Genomic DNA, 23,238 nt, shown 5'->3' with positions numbered 1-23,238 from the left:
ATTGTACTTTTAGTGCATAAACACCTTTAAAAAATGCACGATAAACTTCGGAATTAATTCTTATTTATACGAGAATTTAACAAGCTTCCCACTAAAATATGTATTAATACTGCTAATTATTTAGCCGTGCCTTCGTTCTTCATTTTTAAAACGGTTACGGCACATAAAATCGAATTTTACAACAAATTTTAATGCCTGACCGATGCCAGATGTTGTGTGCAGCAGGAAAACATTAGCTACCAATCTAACAACAAAAGTGCCCCGGCATTCAAGCACATCATTGACGGATTTATAATTGATGCCGTAAAAAACGTCTTTGATAAAATTCTTAAACATGATTCACTACTGTTTCGGGCTACACTTTGGGTCGATGCGTTTTAGATAAATCAATTTGTATGGGAAACGATCGAATCAAATGGACCACTATTAGGTCCGGCACTTAAAAAAAAAAAATAAAGTGACTCAGACGAAATTAAAGAAGTAGAAGACCCGGAGCTGATAAATACAAGCAGTAAGAGTGTTATTAATGAGCGTTATCAATCAGGTTTAGTGCGGCGGATTAAAGAAATCTTCCTCCGGATTATGTGCATTTTTGTGAAATTTCACAACCAATCCGTCCGCCCCGGTACAACACAACAAAAGCACACGACCTTGTGAATTGATTGCGACATTTGTTTTTTCCCTTTTCTTTAAGCTCTTCGTGTTGTCTTGTAAAATAACATATTTAAATAACTTGTAATCGTGTTGGTATTAAGGTTCACTTTATATATTCCCCTCTAAAATAGATTTATAATGCACCAGACACGCACACACTAAGATATGTTACAATCACATTGGGTCACTTTTATATTATTAATGACCCAAACTGCATGCCGTTGACAGAACTTTTTAACGCTTGATAAATGGTTCAAATTTTGCATTCATTAGGCCAAACCTTAACAATAAGCCAACTCTCCATTTCGGTTCACTGCTCATTAGAAAATTTATTTGGAAAAACAACCGTTCCTGTTTTTTTTTCCTTCCTTTTTGGTGGACCAACGGAATGGATATTTGTTTGGCAGACACAACTTTCAATATAAAACAAAGCGGAAGTGTTGACCCGCCATATTCAATAGGTGTAACGTAATTATTTTAGTAGCCTGATGTTTTCCACCGCAACTTTATTTGCCTAACCTTATCCTAATTTTATAGTTCTTTGATCTGGCTCAAATAAATAATTACGACCCACCTGAATTAAATCGAGCTTTGACTTCCTTCTTAATAATCTGGCTTAGCCGGATAACTGAGCAACTCAGCCCCAACACCCAAACAACAAAATATAAAACACCTTTTGAGCCGAAGAAAAACGACAATTTAATAAGGGCGTTCGTTAAAGTGTTGTTTTTATATCATCGTCCGCTTGTAATTTACAGAAACTGGCGATAAATGAAAATCGAACGGCAATACAGATCAAAAACGGTGCAAATGAATTGCCCGGAATTCAATCGCATTCCCGGCTACAGTTCAATTAACGTTAAGATTGAAATTTTCAGATTTTCGCGCTTTATTTCCTTGTTACGATGTAATGACATAACATTTTATGGCGTATTAACACAGCAATTATCGACTGAAATCTGTCTAGACAATTCGTAAGAAAATAAACTTGTCAGGTCCTTTCGCATTAATATACACGACATACCGAATTTCTACATTAAATGCATACACATAAATTATGTATACATTGTAATTAACTGTGTTTACATATAAATTGAAATCGGTTAATTAAAGTAAAGCAACGTTGATAATAAGTTGGTCTTTGGTTACAAGATTGCATTTTACTCGACGATTTTCCAGTCTAATTGTTTAATTGACTACATTTCTTCAAATTTTTACTAATTAAATATTTCAATAATAAAAAATAGTTTAAATAATAATAATAAAAAATAAAAAAATAGAATAAAAATAAAATAAAAGAAAATAACTATGAAATAAAAGTAAATTAGAACTAAAATAGAATTAAAATAAAACAAAATGGAACAGAATAAAATAAAACGGTACATAATTAAAATAAAATATAACAAAATAGAATTAAATAGAAAAAAATATATTAAAAATGGTAGAAAATGGAATAAAATAGAAGAAAATACAATAAATATAGTATAAAATGAATGAATTAGAATAAAATATGCTAAAAAAGAATAAGAATACAATAAAATAGGAAAAAATAAAATAATATAGAATAAAAGACAACAAAATAGAATGAAATAGAAGTAAATAGAATAAAAACAAAATAAAATAAAATAGAACAAAAATAGAATAAAATATAACAGAATGGAATTAATTAGAAAAAATAAACTATTGAATAAAACAGGATAAAAATAGAATAAAATTGAATAAAATAGAATATATTTGTTTTGTTCTATTTTATTTCAGTCTATTTTATTCTCTTATTATTCTATATATATATAGAATAATAAGAGAAATAAAATACAACAAAACAAATAGAATTAAATATTGTAGAATAAAAATGGAACAAAAATAGAATAAAATATAAAATAATATAATAAACATAGTCGAAAATAAAATAAAAATATAATATAATAGAAAAAAATAGAATAAATATAGAATAAAACAGAATAAAAATAGAGTAGAATAAAGATGAAACAAAAATATAACAAAATAGAATTAAATAGAAAATAATATGATAAAGATAGTCGAAAATAAAATAAAAATATAAAATAAAAAAAAATAGAATAAAAATAGAATAAAATAGAATAAAAATAGAATAAAATAGAATAAAATAGAATAAAATATAATAAAATAGAATAAAATAGAATAAAATAGAATAAAATAGAATAAAATAGAATAAAATAGAATAAAATAGAATAAAAAAGAATAAAATAGAATAAAATAGAATAAAATAGAATAAAATAGAATAAAATGGAATTAAATAGAATAAAATATAACAAAATACAATAAAATTTAAAAAAATAGAATAAAAATATAAAATATAATAAATTGAATGAAATATTTTATAAAAATAAATTATTCATATTTCTGTTTTTGGGAAAATAAACCATAAAATGAAAATAAAATAAAATATAACAAAATAAAACGGAATCCAAAGAGTAAAATAGATTAAAAGAATATTAATAAAATAAAATAAAAGTAGAATAAAAAATAATAAAATAAATTACTTAAATCTATAATAATTTACTTCTGTTTTTATAAAAATGTACCAGAAAATGAAAATAAAATGGAATCAAAGAGTATAAGAATAAAATAGAACAAGAGAATATAAAATAGTATAAATTTTTTACAAAGATGCGAATTTATGAACAAAATTTTATTTATAAAAAAATGATACAAGTTTGTCAATGCAGAAAAAATAAATATATAAAATAAAATAGAAATTAAAATAAGATAAAATAAATAATAAATATAGTCCACTTTAATTTCAGGTCTTTATAAAATAATGATAGGTAAGCTTTTTTTCTAACTTTCGCACAAATTTGCACACGTAAACATTCCATTTACACGTTTTGATTAAACCCAATTTTAGACAGTAACCGAATTGAGTTAATTAATGGTTAGTTTATGTCTGGTTGACCCCAGTAAACAAAAATAAATAATTACTTTTTTAATTAGTTTATACCGAAAATGTAACGTTTAGCTTTCCAACGTCGTTGATTTACAATCAAGCACACCTTAAAACGGAGCAAAATAAAGGAAACGTTGGAAAATCAGATTTTATTTTCCGATAAACGAAAGACCAATTGAAAGTATCAGATTTCGCATTTTATTCGTTTGCGAAAATAATAAATATAAACATTTTATTGCTTATTAATACTTCAATTATCGGCATAAATCTGTCTAGACTGAGCGAAAATAAGCTTTTTGTTTTTCTTCACATAACCCCGACTTTTATTCGAGCACGCCGGATTACCGGGACACAATATTAAATTTTTCTGACGTCCCAGGGGGTAAATATTAAATCAGCATTGCTAAAATGAGCAAGTCAAGTCACCAGTTGCATAACAAACGAAATTACTTTCACTGGGTCTAAAAGCACCGATTAAAAATTCAGCGAGAAAAAAAAACCGAATCACGACAACTGGAAAAAAATCAATGTCCATCATAAAACAGTCAACAAAAATGTCGCGTTGACAAAACAGACGTTAATGCATAGAAAAAAAATGATTAAAAGCTTATACATCCACTTCCTGCAATATAAATACCTACACTTATGCCGTGATGTATCCGGAATGATTTACGACCGGTATTTAAGGCCTAAAAATTATAAATAATGGTGACTCTTTTTAGAATCTAGCGTGGTCACACTTTTAAAGAGGGTTTACAAAGGCGTTGAATGTTATGTATATTATAATTAAAGTTTCCACTGCCACCTTTCAACTTAAAAGCAACATAATTCATTTTGTGAAATTGTTCTCGCAGCACGAATATTTCAATATGAATTGAGTAGGCTCCAAAATGACCGTTTCACACACAAAAGCGTATAACAATTAGTTTAATATATTGTACGGTTTTAACGGGGTTGGATTGTTAGTGCGAATTATTCAACAAATTTCAGATTACACGTTCCAAGTGGATCAATTACGGTTGTTGAAACAAAAAAAAACACCACACTTCTGTCGATTTTAAGAGGATTACCAGCCGGATAATATTCGACGTTTTCGTTAAAAATCATTTTTTTATGCAACCAACTCGTTCCAAACAACAAACTGTTTATGCAAAAATAGTCGTTGGTAAATATTGAAGTTATTGTATGGGAGACGTGCAAAAGGCATGTCAATATTCGATGCACAAAGGTCTGTCTCGTAACAGAATAAAACTTGAAATCACTTCAGATTCAGATGACTTTAAAATTGCCAATTGTTTGTTAAAAAACTCAAATCCCCCAGGTCTGTCTTTATACAACTGTCGAAGCCGATTTGTAGTTGTATGAGGCACAAATGTGGCGTAAAATTTCTACGCGAACAAAAAAAAAACACCTTATTTTTGTACCAATGAAATGGCAATCAAAACTCCGATGCCAATTTGTATGTAATATTTGATTTTTATTGAAAATTACGTTGTTAATAGCCAATAAAATGTAATGTCATTATTACGCAGCAAGGAAATAAGGCATCAAAATCTGAAATTTTCAATCTTCAAAGTTAATTAAAATGTGTCTGACGAACGCTATTGACTAGTAATTGCACAATTTTAATTTATGGCACCTTTTTATTTTCGTTGACAGTTTCTTACGAGCCGGATAAAATAAAACTTGGATTAAATTCTCGCGTCTTAATACATTCGAAACAAACAATCTACATAAAATGCAGGAAAATTGAAGTTATTTTACGAGATGGCATGTCAATATTCGATACATAAAGATGTACTTTGCAACGGAATAAATATTGAGATCATTCCGAATTCAGATGACTTACAAATTGCCAATTGAAGGTATAAGAAGCAAATAAGTGGTAACGAGGTTGATCGATCACTGAAAACTCTCTTAACATGTTCTTGATATTATAAAGTGTATGTAAATTGATTTTGTGCATATCAATCAAGTTTGAAGTTATAATCTTCAGCTTCTAGCCCCCAAAAATCTATCACTGTGTTTGGTTTATAACTTTGGCAAACAGTGACGTCAACTGTAAAAAAAATTGAACCTTAAAACAAAGCTGGGACCCCATGGAAGACGTCCATAAATCCACGTTGATTCCGTTAAAAGCCACCAGCACCGTATTTTAGTGAACCATTCGAAAATACATTAAAATTCTTTTTATCTATTTGAACACCATCTTAAATTACGTTATAAAATCTTGTGGGTTTGTAATAAATGATACCTTTGTATGATACAAATAACTTTCGTACCAGACTTTTCCGACATTTGTTCAAAGTTTAACGTTGGATCTTTGCCATAAATTATTTTACCTTAAATGCAGATCTTTTTGTGTTTTGACGTTGATGTATTAGTGAAATGTCGCTTTATTATTAAAGACTTCGAAACGACAAAATTGTGGTAGTAAATAAAGCTTGTTTAGATGCAATTATTATCGTTTTTACACCTTGCCGATTTAAATTAATAAATAAACGTACGGCAACGATTTTTAATGTGTGCAGGGGTCTATTAAAAGAACGAAAGCACCTCGTAAATTTAAAATCAATAATTGTGTGATGTTTTTATATGAGGTGGCAATATGGACTTATGTATGACAATAAATATCAAAGGAAATACGAAAGAGAAGTTATGGAGGTTATTGTTAAAGTCAGTAGGACATTTTCATTTTGATATGAATGATCGTTGTTGTGCACATAAAATTCAAGATTTACTGTTTCCCGGCTGCGTAGTTGTGTAGTTATTTAATAACGGCGGGGGTACAGCGTTTTTTTAATTTGTTATTAGATGGAGAAAATGTAGTTTTTTCCAGCAGAACAGTCAGATAATGTTCGGCCATAAATCAAACGACACTCTTTTCGACTTTAAATACACAAAACAAATCGAGCAAAAATGATCGATGGAAATTGTATTACGAAATGACAGTCCCTCACCCTAAATATCTTAGTAATTAAGAGTGGTAAACCCCCCGTTTAGTGCCAGTTTAAAGAAAAGACGCCTATTAATTTTACGTGTAAAACAACTTCTATTTCCTTGTTTGCCTTAATACCACCATCATGTTACGCTTGAGCCTCTCAACGAAATTAATTGATATTTTCAGCGGGCGAAAGAGCGGAAGAAAACTTCTCTCAATTGTATTAGCATTAATGCATATTGAGTGTCAGATGGTTGTAAAATTTTTAAACCGCCCAATAATAGTCGACAATAATAGAAGACGGTTCAACTATTGTTTTAATGTAAATGAAAATAGTCCGAAAAATCCATGCATGATTTATGACACGCTACAATTTTTGTCCCATGATTTATACACATGTATCAATGAGAGTGGGTTTGTAATAGTGGTACAGCATTTTTGCAGATAATTCTTTACAAAAACAATGATCAGATATGAGTAGTAAAACAGATGTTGTTGATTATTAGGCAACGTAGACTAAATGTAACGCATATATAGAGAGAGATATAGGCGTAAGCTAAAATACTCGTACACTTCTTAGGCATTCTAATGCACATGACCCAAACACCTACGTATTCTTTTACCTGTTCCACATAAGATGAACTAGACGTTTCAACCAATTTTATACCTTCAACGGCTTATTATTTCACATGCATCTCAAACATTAGCTCTAACACCTTTAAATTTATAATCATTTGTTTTTAACTTGTTAGATTATACGCCCAAAATAGTAAATCACCACGAGGCATACAATAATAGCATAATTTTCTTTGGGAAATATTTATAAATTGTACAAGACATGATCTATTGTAAACGATGGGAGGTCTCCACAGGCACATTTTTTTTTCTACAATGGGTTCGACTCCCACAAATTGCCACTGGTTTTGTACACAAATTGTTGTTTACGTTTTAAGAAGGTCGCACACGAATATTTTCACTTTTTTTTACCTAAATTTGTGTCCGATAATTGTTTTTCTAAAATATTTTGACTTTCAGGTGACACCCGGAATTTTGAAGCACGAGAGGTTATTCTCATTTTACACAATGGTGCACATCTCTTTTAATAGTTTAGTGATATTTAATTTATTTATTTTTAATTGTAAGTAATAATTTTTATCAAAATTATTATAATATTAAATATTTATTTTTGGCGCCCAACGATATATTTTCTCGAAGAAAACTTATTTAAACAGATTAAATTAAAAGTGCTTTAAAACATTTTAATTTCGTCACCTAATTTTTTAAGTAACAAAGTTTTTTTACCTAATGAAGGTTTTTGAATATTTTGGTGATGTTTATTCAAATATGGTAATAAATATTATTTGCCAACTTTTAATTATTTTTAATAATTTTCTTTAATTATATCGGATGATTATTGTTCTGTTTTAAACTAATAGTATATAATATGAATATAACAAATAAAAGTAAACATATATTATTTATTTATTGGCGCCCAACTTAATATTTTTTTTTTACAAATTTAAAAGTTAAATTTGATATAATAAAAATAATTTTAAGCTTCTTTTCAGATTATACAATAATTATGGTTTTTATTTTAAACTTTAATTAAAATTTAATAAAATAAATAAAAGTGGATATTTATTATTGGCGCCCAACGAAATATTTTTAGGAATTAACTTAATTATTTGCATAACATAATTGACAAATTTTCTTCAATTACATAATATATTTATTGTTCGTATTTTAAGCTAATAATATAAAAATTGAATATAACAAATAAAAGTAGACATTTATCATTTATTTATTGGAGCCCAACATAATATTTTCTACAAATATAAGACAAAATATTGATTTAATAAAAATATCCGTCTGTAGTCTGCTCGTCAAAACGATTAATAATTATTGTTTTTATTTTAAACTAATATTACAAAAAGTGGGCAAAAATAAATAAAAGTAGATATTTATTATTGGCGCCCAATGAAATATGTTTAAGAAAAAAACTTAATTATTGACTCATTTTTAAAAATAATTGATTAATTTTATTTACATAACATGTTTATTGTTTTTATTTTAACAGTATAAAAATTGAATATAACAAATAAAATTAGGCATTTATTATTTATATATTGGCGCCCAACATAATATTTTTTACACATATAATTGATTTAATAAAAATATTTGTCTGTAGTATGCTTATTAGAACAACCAATGTCTATTGTTTTTATTTTACAATAATAATAATAATAGAATAAAAATAATTAAAAATAAATATTTATTATTGGCGCCCATCGAAATATTTGTAAGAAAAAAAAATTCAATTTGCCCATTTTTAACATAACTGATAAATTACATAAGATATTTGTTGTTTTTTTTTATTTTAAGCTAATAGTATAAAAATTGAATATAACAAATAAAATTAGATATTTATTTTTTTAATTTTTTGACGCCCAACGATTAATTATTTTTTAAAATTATTTGTAAACTAATTAGAGAAAAGCTACTCGTAACTTGTAAAATGAATAAATAATAGAAAAACAACTTATAGGAACATAGCATACAAAATTTTTACTTTTCTCCACATTGTTTTTTGTTAAAACAGTTAATAATAATAAACTCTTATCTTCGATTAAATCTAAAATTATCAACCTTTTAATGTGTTATGAAATATTTATTTGAAGATAACCTTTCCCTGATTTAATTTTTAATTTCCCCCATTAACACTTCCGCAAGGAAACATAACGGGCACAATTTCCTTATTTTGCATTCAATTTCCATCATTTACGCCAAATAGTAATTACAAACCTCAAATACATTACGGCACAAGAAAAACTAATATTTATCAAACAAACATATAAACACATCTATTTAAATATAGCTTAATAATTCACATATGTCGTGCCGTCGACGTCCATTTAATGTGCCATTTCGAAAACATAATTGATGATAATTTAATTAAACTAAAGTCCACTTATTTATACAACACTCAACAAAAATGATTGGATTAAAGCATGTTGACTTTTATAATGTAAAGGTTGCACCTGATAACAATGCCACAAAAACCGACAGGCAAAAATAATATTAAAAAAGAAAATAGACAGTGACTCGCCCATATTTTATTTTGCAGTCTGTAGTTTAACAAAGCAGTCCACATTATATATATATATATCTGCATAGTAAACTACTTATGAGATACCTGGCGAGTCCAATAACTTCATGCCGGCGCTTTTTTAATGCCATATCGTCGTAAATATCTAAATAAACTCATATGTAAACATGGGATAATTTTACATGTGGGAAACACGAAAAGTACAGCAATTGTGCGGTTACTGTCCGTACACAGTATAACTGCCATATATTAACATAAATCATTACGGCAAGTAAATTATTTTATGAATATTGTAATAATTCCAAGTTAAGTGAGAGTCGCATGAAAAAACAATTCTCGAAGCATTCAAAGGTGTTAATTAAATATTTTATTTGTGTGGATGCGCGTAGCTATGTTGAATGTGGCGCCATTCTGGATGTATACGTAGAAATGTTATTTATGGCTGTCATTTAATTGATAATTAATCGGGAATCGGTAATTACATGTTTTATTTACCTCCACCCTTAGGTTATACACTCAAAACTTAATAATCAGTCGTAAAATATGGCCGTGAATTTATTAACATACGCATGTATTAATTTTTATTGGCAATATTCAATCAACTTGATTTCGAGAACTAAATCACCAACGGAATTTTAATCTAACCGAAAATTAACTGTCCCTTTAGACTTTTAAATTGAGCGGTAATTGTATACCTGCAGATGTAACAAGGCTCTTTGATTAAGATGCTCTACTATACTCCACCCTTAATATTATATTTCACATCAAAGAGCTTAAACATTTAAAAGTCAATTCAAATGGTGAACTCAATTTTATATTTTACAGTATGCGGGCTTCAGAAATATTTCGGTTATCAACAAATATGAAGGAAGTGTGTTGCAGTATATTACGAATTTAAAATTTTAATATAGTACGATGTTTGAAATACGTTAATAATATTTTTTTTAAATCCTTAATATTCACAATATTTTTAAAATCAAATTAATGATAAATATTTTATTTTTATTCTCTTTCTTAAATTTAATTTAATTTTATTACAAAATTACTTGATTAAAAAATAATATTTATTTGAAAATTTATAATTAGTTAAAATTAATAAGTGTGCAATTTTTTTTATTTGTTTTATAAAATATACGGTATATTTGAAATACGTTAATAATATTTTTTAAAAATCCTTAATATTCATAATATTTTTAAAATCAAATTAGTGATAAATATTTTATTTTTATTCCCTTTCTTAAATTTAATTTAATTTTATTACAAAATTGCTTGATTAAAAAACAATATTTTAAAATGAATAAGTGTGCAAATTTTTTTATTTTTTTTATAAAATACACAGTAATTAATTAATTTAAATAAATATTTAATTTAATAATTTGACATTCAAAATTTAATAATTAATCTAATCTATAATAATAAATTAATTGAAAAATATATACACCAATAAATAAATTGGAGTTTTCCCATTACTTACATCAAAAATTTGATTCAATTAAAGAATATTTTAATTTGTTCCCTTGTTTACATTTTTATTAAAGTCAAAATAATAAATAAATTTTAATTATTGAAAAAATAATGTATTAAATTTTTTACCAGCTTTTAACTTTTATTAAAAAAAATATGTTACTATTTTTAGGTTTCTTTTAAAGTAAAGTAAATAAATTTGATTAATATAAAAAAACTTTAACATCTGTTAAATTTAAATATTCTTCTGTTGCTTTATTTTATAAATTATTATTATTAAAACTTTTACCAAATCAAAACAGATATTTTTTAATTTGTTTTTATTTTTAAATATAAAAATCAAAATAATAAATAATAAATTATTTAGTTTATATATTTTTTTAAATAACATTATGAAAATTACTTCTTTCTGTTAAAATATTTCTTTATATTAAAATTTTATTAAATTATAGAAAACGTGGTAAATTTCTTTATATTTTTAAACGCCATCAAAGTCAAATCAATAAATAATAAATAATTAAAAATATAATTTAATATATGTTAAATTTTCTCTTTATTTTATTTATTTCAAGTTATTAAATTTTTTAACATCTGTTAAATTTAAATATTCTTCTGTTGCTTTATTTGATAAATTATTATTATTATTATTATTATTATTTTGTTTTAATATACATTTTGTTTAAAATAACTATTTTAATTAAGTTGAATTTATGTAATCAACTATTATATTATTTTTTAAATGTTTCAAATAAATAAATGGACTTTTTTCTATTAAAAATAATTATAATAAACATTTTACTAAATCAAAACAGATTTTTTTTAATTTGTTTTTATTTTTAAATATAAAAGACAAAATAATAAACAAATTTAATAAATTAAAAAATATTTTAGTATCTGTTAAATTATATAGTTTATATATATATATTTTTTAAATAACATGTATTTCTTAAAATTATGAAAATTACTTCTTTCTTTTAAAATATTTCTTTATATTAAAATTTTATTAAATTATACAAAACGTGGTAAATTTCTTTATATTTTTAAACTCCGTCAAAGTCAAATCAATAAATAATAAATAAGTAAAAATATAATTTAATATATGTTAATTTTTCTCATTATTTTATTTATTTTAAGTTATTAAATTTTTTATATTTATTACATTTTGTCCAAGAAGCTCGATAATAAAATTAGTTGCATAGTAATTTACATTCTAACCAAATTCAATAAAAGTACCTAAAAATTGTTACTGTAAATTAGTATACTAACAATGATAAATGAGTAACTAATGTAACGTCTGATAAACATTGATTGTTGTAAATTCCTCAAAGTACTTCGCCGGTGAAACTCGTCGAGTGTTGGACACTCACGAAATCTATAAATCATGCTCTAAATGCGCCCCTGATAAATAATTCGTTGTAAATTATATTTTCGGCGAGAGAACAAAAATTACACTGTGGAATTAGCATTTTAAGGTCTCGGGGCGAGTCTTCGTCGGTGAAATTACACCAGCCAAAGCGTGATTTCATGATGCACCCACGAGACGGAATTCCTTTCCTTAACACATTTTGTGACACTTCAATTTTCAGATACATCAAATTAATATTACACCGGGCCCCCCCCGCGCGACCTCCTCCCCCAACACGAAGTTATTTTCTTAACCCACTTGCAACTCTCACCGTTGATTAGTGCTTTTGTAAAACGTTATTCGCCCTTAATGTCGCACCGCAATCCGAATGGAACTGGGCCATTCCCATCATTGTTCCCTGACTTAAATTATACCCATATTTTTTTTTTTTTTTTTTTTTGGTTGGGTTGTGGTTAATTGTTTTAAAGGTCCAGGCATCGGGTTAAATTGATAATTAAGTTGATCGAGCAACTTCCCCCGGTTACAATATTACCAATAATTTGAATTGTGATGGCTTATTCACAAAAAACGGTTGTTAAAATGGTTAATAATAGGCCTTAAAATCAAGAATAATCGACCATTATGTTAGAAAACTATTATTCTAGTTGTAAATGTTACAGTGTAGTGATGCTGGGAGGCTAAAATCAGTATCTTAGGTTTATATGACAGGTATATTATCTCTATAGGGGGCATTACTATAACTCGGTATAAATTTTATATCAAGCTGTGCTTATAGTAAATTTCACAAAATCAATGCAGATGTTAAGGTATTAACAGAAATCACAAGTGCATAAAATCGTTGTACACACCATCATGACATCAAATTATTAATAATTTTTCCTAATTCGATAATAAATGTTTAACAACGTTGATTATGAGCTGTTGCAGGTTACATACAATTCAATGCCTAGAGCTTGAAGATGTTGTTTCAAGGTTTATTTTTAGTTCTTACTGACACAAAATACATTGTCGAGATCCACCAGTGAAAATAGAAACGTTTTGGTATTAAAAGATAAAAAAACTACTTTAGTGTGTAATTAGTTATCCAAAAATAAACTTCCGCCATTTTATTATCTGCAATACACTAAAAACATTAATATTAAAGCCGCATAAATTTGTTTGTTCTCAAATACACCGCAGTATTTTCACATCAAACACGTCGCGGCAAATATTTATCGTATACTTGCTCTAATAAAACCGATACAATAATATTTTAAACACACAAACTACAGAGGAACGGTGCGGATAAAGTGCACGATCTTAATCTCCGGCTTACAGATTATTAAAACAAAAATTGGTGTTTGTGCAACGATGTTTTTCTCTCAAATTTATTTCACATTGAAAAATATTTACAAGTTTTTTTGCCTTTGTGTTTTAAGTTATCTAGTAAATTCTGTTATCTTATAAATTAAACAAACATATTTTAAGGCACTATCATAATTTATCATAATTTTTAAAAACAAAATGTCCCACATTGGAAAATATTTTAATTGCAGTATTTTTATCTATTTTTCTTTTAAAAATGTAAAAATGTAACAAATGTGTAAAAAAAACTACTGAAAAAATATGTAAAATTGTTTTCTCAAAATGTTCCACATTGCAGAATATTTTTATTCCAATATTTTTGTCCGCTTTTTGTTTAAAATTATCCTCAAAATTAAGTTGCTTTATTATTTTTGAAAACTAAACAATATTTTTAAAGAATTATCATAGTTTATTATAGTTTCTAAGAAATAAGAATTTCAATTCTAGTTTAAATTAAATTTGTATTTAAAATGTTTAGTAATTGTAAGATTACACATAAATATGTTATGTTACATATGTATAAAAATCTCTACTGTAAAATTATGTAAAATTATTTTCACAAATGTCATACATTTGAGAATATTTTTATTCGAATATTTTTGTCTATTTTTTAGTTTAAATTATCCAGAAAATTAAGTCGCCTTATTATTTTTTAAAATTAAATAATATTTTTTAAAAATTATCATAGTTTATTAGTTTCTAAGATTTAAGAATTTGAATTCTAATGCAAATTAAATTTGTATATGAAATGTTTAGTTTTTGTTAATACATTTTGTATAAAAAACTATATTGCAAAAGTATTTTAAAAAATTGTTTTCCCAAAACGTCGTTGAAAATTATTTTTGGATTTTTATTTGAATTTATTATAAAAATTGACATATTACATATTTCAAAATTAAACATTTTTTAATTATCATAGTTTATTATTTCTAAAAATTAATAATGTAAAATATTTAATATTTGTAAAATTAAATTATTAAAATTTAATAATAATTTACAATGTTTATAAAATTTGACTAAAATTAATAATTCCTCATATATTTTTTTAATATAAATTTAAATTTATTAAAAAAAATCTAATTTTTTATTTTTATAACTTATAAACTTCTGATTATTTTTGATATGTAAAAAATTGTATTGAATATAAAGGATTTTCTCTTTAATTGATAAATTTGTTTTGTTTGTTAACTATTCATTAAAACTTCTCGCACAATTTAATTAATGGCAACAAAATATCTTATAAATTTTATTTCCCATTTATATCTAAACTTTTTATTTTTATAACTAATAAAGTTTTTAATTGAAAATTTTAATAAATAGAAATATAAGAGTATTTTAATTAAAAATAAATAAATAAATAAATAAAAATGAATGTAAAAAATTAAGAAACACGTATTTCAATCATTTTTAAAACTGTCGAAGCTTTTTGCATCTATACAGTGCATAGGATATAATTTATTTAACGATTTAACACTAAAAACTAAAACCATTGCAAAATGTCTAAACCTAGTCATTTTAATATCGTTAACGACTTACAGTAATTATGAAATATTCCAGGACAGGTTTATTGTATTAGCTAGATTAACCAATTCATCTTGATTAATGACTGAAACAGATTTTTTTTTTTTTGGAGCGTGTCTCTGATTTAACATTATTATTAGACTAGTGACAAATGAATTAGTAATCAAACCGGGTAAACCTAGATATGTTAATTAAAAAAACAGATGCTTTTCTTGACACTTGTTGACAATGGGACAAGAAAATTGCACATTTCGTTATTTACGATTGTTTTGGGTTCCGGCGTTGTTAGTTTCTATAAATAAACGACAATATTTAGATGCGATTAAAAATGCCTACGTATTTATTTTTGTGACATTCAAAGCCACATTTGCCAACCGTAAAACATCGTGTTAGTTATATATTCATGGGAAAATTGTTTATTTTATTATAACTGCATGTGGGACGACTGCAACAGGGCATGATTCATAATTTTTGAATATTTATCGTTTGTTAATGATAACTCGAACCTTTATTTGCCATAAAAAAATCGAGTTATCAAAAACTCCGACTTCAGTCAGTTATTCATGTTTGACGAAAGGATTTTTGTTTTAATTTTCGAAAGAAACTACGATTAAACCATTCCAATATAGCTTTGTCATACATAGGTTCTCTCACACGAAGTCAAATAAAACCACTATTGTAGGATTTGTCTATATTTAATCAGAAAAACCCTTAGTAAATTGTACTGTAATTTAGAATTTAGGATTTAATCATGTAAAGACCATAAAATAAATTGTGGGAGTTTTCAGCATTATTCTAATCAGTAGATAATTGGTCTTAGAATTAATTGTTGCCGACAGGGAATGCCGTTCGGGCATAAGGGAAAACCACGAGGAGTTTACCTGAGGCAGGAGAAATTCAACTTATCGAATATTTAGTTCAACTAATCGAGTTATTAAGTAAAAATGACATATAATTTCCATCCTGGACACCATAGCCAACCAATTTGCTTCGAGTTATCGAAGTTCGACTCAATTTACAACTGAGGCGCAGCTTTTAAACAAACTAACATTTCTGCACCGTTGCGAAACGAGGGGGAGCAAAAAGAAGCAGAAGGCGAAAAGGCATTAGAATTCCCCGATACCTAAAGGCAGTTCGTGGAACGTGTAAATAAATTTATTCGGTCCCTTTCGGTTGTAAAATGGGTAATTAAAAATATAAATTTATGTTAACGATTTAGAAAAACCACAACGGCTTTATAAACTCATTAATATTCCCTTTTGATCGTTTGACATATTGACATTTTTTGGGCATGTAGGTGTATCGAGGCGTGGCCCGCGTCTTGAGATCTTTTCCTTTTCTTCTTTTCGCATAATGATGTAGATCCTTTATCGTTACATTTTAAGTGTCCATAATGAATTTAAATTTTAATTTTAGGTCTCGAAACGTCGTGGCTTTATGACATTCTTAAAAAATTTTACGGCCATTTTAATGCAACGCTACAAATGTGATCATTTGATTTTTACACGGCGTTCATTTTTTTTTTTACAATTGATCCAATACGTTTACGGTTGTGCATAAAATATGTCCGTAATAAAAAGAAAAAATCGCCGGCATAAAAACTAAACTGTAGCGAGGCGAAAATTATGTCCCGTGAAGAATTCTTTGGTAATGAATTTATAATAAATAATCGGGGGGGATATTAAATTCACACTTTTTGAGTTATGCACTCTCGTGACCGTTCCGACGCAATGATATTTAATATCACACGGATAAATAAGACTTTTCGTGCCGGTTTTATTATTTTTTCCTGTTCGAATTATTTTTCGCGTCGTGCAGGTAAAAATGTCCACGCGAAATTATAATGTTAATAGAATTAACGTTAAGGGGGCAATTATTTTAATATGAAAATATGTTGATCACATCCAAGACCTTTTTATTTTGTGATTCAACCAATGAAAACGGTAATTATTGTGCATGTTTCCATAGATTATGCAAAGTGCCATTAATTTTAAAAGAAATGTTACATAAAAACTGGTAAAACGTATTTTTAATGCTGATTCTATGGGAAACGAAAATTTCTTAATTTGCCACATGAAAAAACATAATTAATAATAATTAAATTTTTTATTTTAAATTGAAATTTGATTTTTTTTTACTACAATATTTGTAAAAAATAATTTAGATATGCGTCATAATTAATTTGTGTCAAATATATTTATATTTATTTTAATATAGAGTCAAGAATTAATTGTTATCTTCAAATTAATAAAGTATTTTTATGATTCTTTTGTAATTTTCAAGTACTTTAACTTTTTAAAACTAGTTGTGTCTAGATTTCAACGACAAAACTAATTTTCTATATTTTTTCCAGTTAATATAAAAATAATTATTATTATAATTTTTATATAAAATATTGTTTGTAATTTTCTACATATTACATATAATATTATAATATTTTCAAAAATATTTATCTTGAATTAATATTATATAAATACACTTATATGTATTAACTTATATCCAATTTGACTTATTTTTATATAAAATAATGTTTAAAATTATTACTCATTTAAATAATAATTCTATTTGACAAGAAAATTTCTTTATTTGTTACAGATTAAAGTATTAAATTATTTTATTAAATATTCAAAATAAATTAGATTTGAATAAAAAATTACTTACTTATTTGAAATTCTGAATTTGGTTATCTTCAAATTAAATAAACATTTTTTGTCCTTTTTAATAATTATTCTCATTTTTTACAGTCAATATAAAATTTTGATATAAAATATTATTTTTTTACATTTTCTATTATAAATTCATATTATAAAAAATGTTTCAAAAATATTTATTTTTATCCATATTTTAAATTACATTAAATTATACTTCAAATAATAAATTGCTTCCAATTTGACTTATTTTTATATAAAATTTTCTTTTAAATTTAATTATTAAATATTTTAATAAATAATTCTATCAGAAAAAAAATTTTTCTTAACTTTATTACAGATTAAAGAATTAAATTATTTTTTAATTATTAAAAGTAATTATATAATAGTTTTATTTAATTATTTGAAATTTTGATTTTGATTATTTCTCTTAATTATATTAAGAAGGTTTTCCACAATATTCTTTTCAAAAATTTAAAAAATTGTTATAATTAATTAATTTTAATAGTAGATTTATTTAATGGTTTTGATGAAAAAAAAAATAATTTTAAATTTTAATTTATTCACATTTAAAATTAATATTAGGAACATATTTTTGTAAGAAAATAATTTGAAAATAGTTTTAATACTTTGAAATTTAATAATTTTATTAATATTCTGAATTATTTTAAATATATCTCAAAAACTTTAATTCATTTGATTTATTTATATTTTTCAGGAATTATTTTCTACTTTTATTTTTATAATATTTTATTAATATTTAAATGAAAATAATTAATTATAAATATTTTCTCAAATCAATGTAATTTATCTTTATATTAATGATTTCGATTAAAAAATATTTTTGTCAATCTTTCTCTAATAATTAATTGATATTAACTATTGTTTTCTATATTATATTATTTTAAACATAACAAAAAAAATGAATTACAATTTTAAAATTAAGAAAATAAAACTACATATTAAAATATGAATAATTTATTATTTATTTATGTAAATTATACATTTAGAAGTTGAAATGAAAAATATTCTATTTAAATATTTAAAAATCTCTTACAATTAATTAATATTTTGGTAAGTAGATTTTTGTTTGTTATAGATTAGATTTTTTTTGTTTTATAAGAATTATATTTTATCTTAAAATTAAGATCAAAAATTTAAAAATTTATTAAAGTAAATTTTTTATCAAATAGATGTATATCTATTTTAATACAATATCAAGAATCTTCAAATTAAATAAACTATTTTTCTGATACTTTCGTAATTTTCAAGTACTACTAATATTTTAACTAGTAGAGTCTAGATTTCAATGGAAAAAATTAATAATTCAATTTTAATGGTAAAAATTATTTTTGTCCGCTTTTTATGTATATAAAAAATATAATAAATTATTTATCTTGATTAGACCAACAAATTTTACTACAAAAAATATAATTTAAAAGTAGTTTTAATATTTAACTTAAAAATTAATAATTTTTGTCTGTATTTTTATAATTTGTAATATTGTCAAAAATTTCATCATATTTTTGTGGGTATAAGATATGAAATTATATCAATAAGAAATAATTAAAAAATCATTTTTTTAATGATTTCTGATTTACCTGAACATGTTTTACTAATTTTTGACAATAACTATATATTCTTATTTTGTATTAATTTTTTTAAGTTATAGAAAAAATGTGCTCAAATCTCTCATCTCATTTTCATTTTAAATTTAAACATTTTCATTATATATTAATATTATTAAGCTTTATTTTAAATGATACATGATCAAATATATAATTTTATATTGAGATGTTTTTCTTACTTATACTCAGATTTTTTAAATACGTTAATTGAAAAAAAAATGAAATATAAAAATATAAAAAATATTTAGAAAATGGCACTATGCACAACATATATATTATTTATAATAAACTTTCAATTATAATACAAATAAACAGAGTACCGCGAAAGTTACTCTATTTATCAGAAGTGGCTTTCTCTTAATCTTATTTTTATAAAATTGTCATCCGCCGTACCTTTAGAGGCATAACTGACTCTATCCAGGTTGGTGAGTGTAACTGGCAATGGCACAATGTTGAGTTCGATATCCACATTCTCACTATTTTCCGGCTTGTCCCCGATAAATATGGCGGTAAATTTGGGCCGTATAATCTGCCTGCACTTAACGCCTTCATCTTTGTGCAAATACCTCGACACAGTCACCGTATCCTTCCTGAAGCCGTCCGGCTGTTTAAAAAACCTCCTAACAACAACACTAAAACGCACCGTTTTGTTTGTGACGACTATGTCGTTGGTCACTTTCCCGGTGAAACAGAAACGCGAGTCCTGTATCTTTTCGTAGAGCCTGGCATCGTTTTTGATCAGGCCCTCGTCGAATTTGCAACGGGGTAGGTACACATTGGGGTGTATCTGTCGCTTTTTCTGATTGCGGCACCGTGTCAGTGTCAGTAATGCACAGATGACCAGAATCGAAATCACCGACCGGCGATACATGACGTCGAAAGCACGTGGGAACTCCCTATCTTAACAAGCGCGTTATACGAGAGGATTGAAGAAGTCGACGGCAAAGACAAAACATGACTGAGTCCGTATCGCCGAGTACCGCTCCTTAGCCGCCGAGTATACGTATAGGCTAGTACTCATTTCAGGATAGGATCAGATTGTGATTGGTCCACCGTACACTGCCCACTTCAAATTAAACATTAATTAACCAGTAAATGTTTATGTTGTGCATTTATAAATAAATAAATAAACTGGTCGACTATTTTCCTACCGGATTAGTCCGAAGCTGCCGCTGGAATTTAGTACTTTCGAATTAATGCTTAACTTTTAGCTTCCATTAATTAATAGGAACCCACAAATGTAAGTATTTTCGAAAAATACTTTAGAAAAAATTTTAATTAAACTAATTATTTATTTCCACGTTTAATTAAATACAGAAATTGTTCGAATCATGTAAAATTTTATATTTATTTATATATTAATTTAAACAATTTAAATATTTTTATATCACATAAATAAAAAACATAAATTATTAAATGTAAAATAAGAGAAATTGTTTAAAACAATTTTGCGCTGTTAATAAACTTTTTATTTAATTTATTTAAATATACATAAATCTATTTTTGACGATAAATGTGAGATTTAACAATTTAAAACAAATAAATATTGACTTTTTACCACTTTAATAAAAATTTATCTGGAATTATTGCAATTAAAATAGTTGATTTTTAAATATATAAAGTTTATATAATCTTGAAGCTTTGCTGTACTTCACAAAATATCATTTTTATGCATTCCTAATACTAGATCTAATTATTTTACATGTTCAATAGTTGTGTTAAGTTTGTTGCTCTCTACAATTTTATTTTTAACTTATATTTGTTTATTTTGTCAATTTAAATTTTGAAACAACACAAAATATTCATAAATACCGTATATTTATTTATTATTGTTGATTCATTAATTGAGACAAAAACTGATTTTTACTAGATTTGAAAAAAGTGTAATAATAATTTATTTAATATTCTTTTGGCAAATGGTAAAAACAGATTCTTTTTACTTATCAAAAAAAAACCGCCAAAATTTTTTAAAGTTAATATTTGAAATTTTATCAATTTCATTTAGAAATTTTATTATTTTTTTTTTATTTAATTTGCTTATTTTACTTTGTTGAAGTTTCCCTGATTAATTTATTTAATTAATTAATTTTTAAAATGACATAAATTTACATTACAAATTTTATCATTTTCTTCAACTTGATGTTTTTTTTTAATTTTATTGACTTAAATCACAAATATCTTCTTTCTTCTCTTTTTTTAATTTAATTTGTTAATCCTGATTTTTTAAATTATATAAATCTGGATTATTTATTTATTTTTTTAATTTAATTTTAAAAAGTCTTTTTTTAATTTTATTAACGACAATGAACATTTTTAAATGTACTTATTTAGTTGTTAATTTTTTAAACCCAATATTCTAAATTTTTCATTATTTTTTTTAAATAATTGGTTAATTATAATTTTTAAGCTTAATATTTTAAATTTTAAAAATTTAAGATTTTTTGTTTATTAAATTGAATTAAAAAAATAAGTTTAATTTTAATTATAATTTATATTTTACATTATCTACTCTAAATTAAAAATAATCAATTAAATTCTTTATTTTGTAAGCATTAATAATTTAAAATAATAATTTTAAGTTTATATTTTAGATTTTATTGAGTTTGATACTTTTTTAAGAGAGTAATTTAACCTTTTTTAAATTTATTATTTTTTATACTTAATGTTTTAAATATCATTGATTTAAAATAATAATTTTAATTTTATTAATTTTAATTGTTCATTTTTTTAAATTTAATTTTTAAATATTAATTTTTTGACTTTAAATTTTGTAATTTTAAACTTTTTAAATTTATTATTTATTATTTTTAACTAAAAACTTTGTAACGTTAAATTTTTTAGAGATTTTATTTTTTTTTAATTTAATTCTATTAAATTTGATTAATCTGATTTAAAATAGTTTCAACTTTATTAATTTTAATAATAATAATGGTTATTTTTAATTTTTTGAGTCTGATAATTTGAAATTTATAAATTAAAATTAAACTTATTTTTTTAAATTTGTTTATTTCTAAATTTAATATTTTAAATTTTATAAATGTAAGAAAATAATTTATTTTAATATTTATTTTTTTGGATAATTTATGAATTTTGAAGAAATACATAAATATTACATGACTTTGTAATTTATGTAACAATTTTTTATTTTTTTAATGAGCAAAAATAATTAATAATGTGTTATATGTAACAATAAACGATATCAGGCGGCTCAAATCGAAAATCTGCATAAAACACACAAACAATCTCAACACATTATTACTCACAGTCAATTTTGATTATCAATTTCTTGATTTCCAAATGGAAACGTGACACACGCACACTTTACCACTAGTTCTGTTCTGGTTAAGGTATTTTTATGACTTCTAATCATTCTAACTATGCGTCTGTTTCTTATTGTGTTGTGTCTTTGATTTTTCTATTGGTATTTGATTTGTACGTAAAATGTGGTATAAAAATATTTTTTTTGTATATTATAAAAACAACACACGTCGTTAATTACGAAATTAATAAACGTATAACACTGATAAAAGCAATTTGAAGCAGCTATAACGTAATGTAATTAAATTTAATTACCCATCATTTTAAATATTGGAACCAAATATTTTACATATTATTACAACTTTTAGATATTTTATCACAC

General features: G+C 24.6%; 2 protein-coding genes across 2 annotated transcripts in view; one reads left to right on the top strand and one right to left on the bottom strand.

Moving 5' to 3' along the window:
* The window catches only part of LOC109608374 (agrin-like), a 327,266-nt gene extending 306,802 nt beyond the window's left edge, over positions 1-20,464 (bottom strand). Inside the window, exon 1 of the mRNA XM_049962316.1 lies at positions 19,992-20,464. The gene's annotated coding sequence lies outside the window, so the exon portion shown is untranslated. The remainder of the gene's footprint in view (positions 1-19,991) is intronic.
* Positions 1-23,238, top strand: part of LOC109608367 (uncharacterized) — a 315,358-nt gene that overhangs the window by 277,446 nt on the left and 14,674 nt on the right. The gene's annotated exons all lie outside the window — the stretch shown is intronic.

The sequence above is a fragment of the Aethina tumida genome, chromosome 1 (genome assembly GCF_024364675.1).
Source record: "Aethina tumida isolate Nest 87 chromosome 1, icAetTumi1.1, whole genome shotgun sequence".
NCBI lineage: Eukaryota > Metazoa > Arthropoda > Insecta > Coleoptera > Nitidulidae > Aethina > Aethina tumida.
The sequence above is the reverse complement of the archived record's forward strand: the minus strand, read 5'-3'. Positions and strand labels throughout refer to the sequence as shown.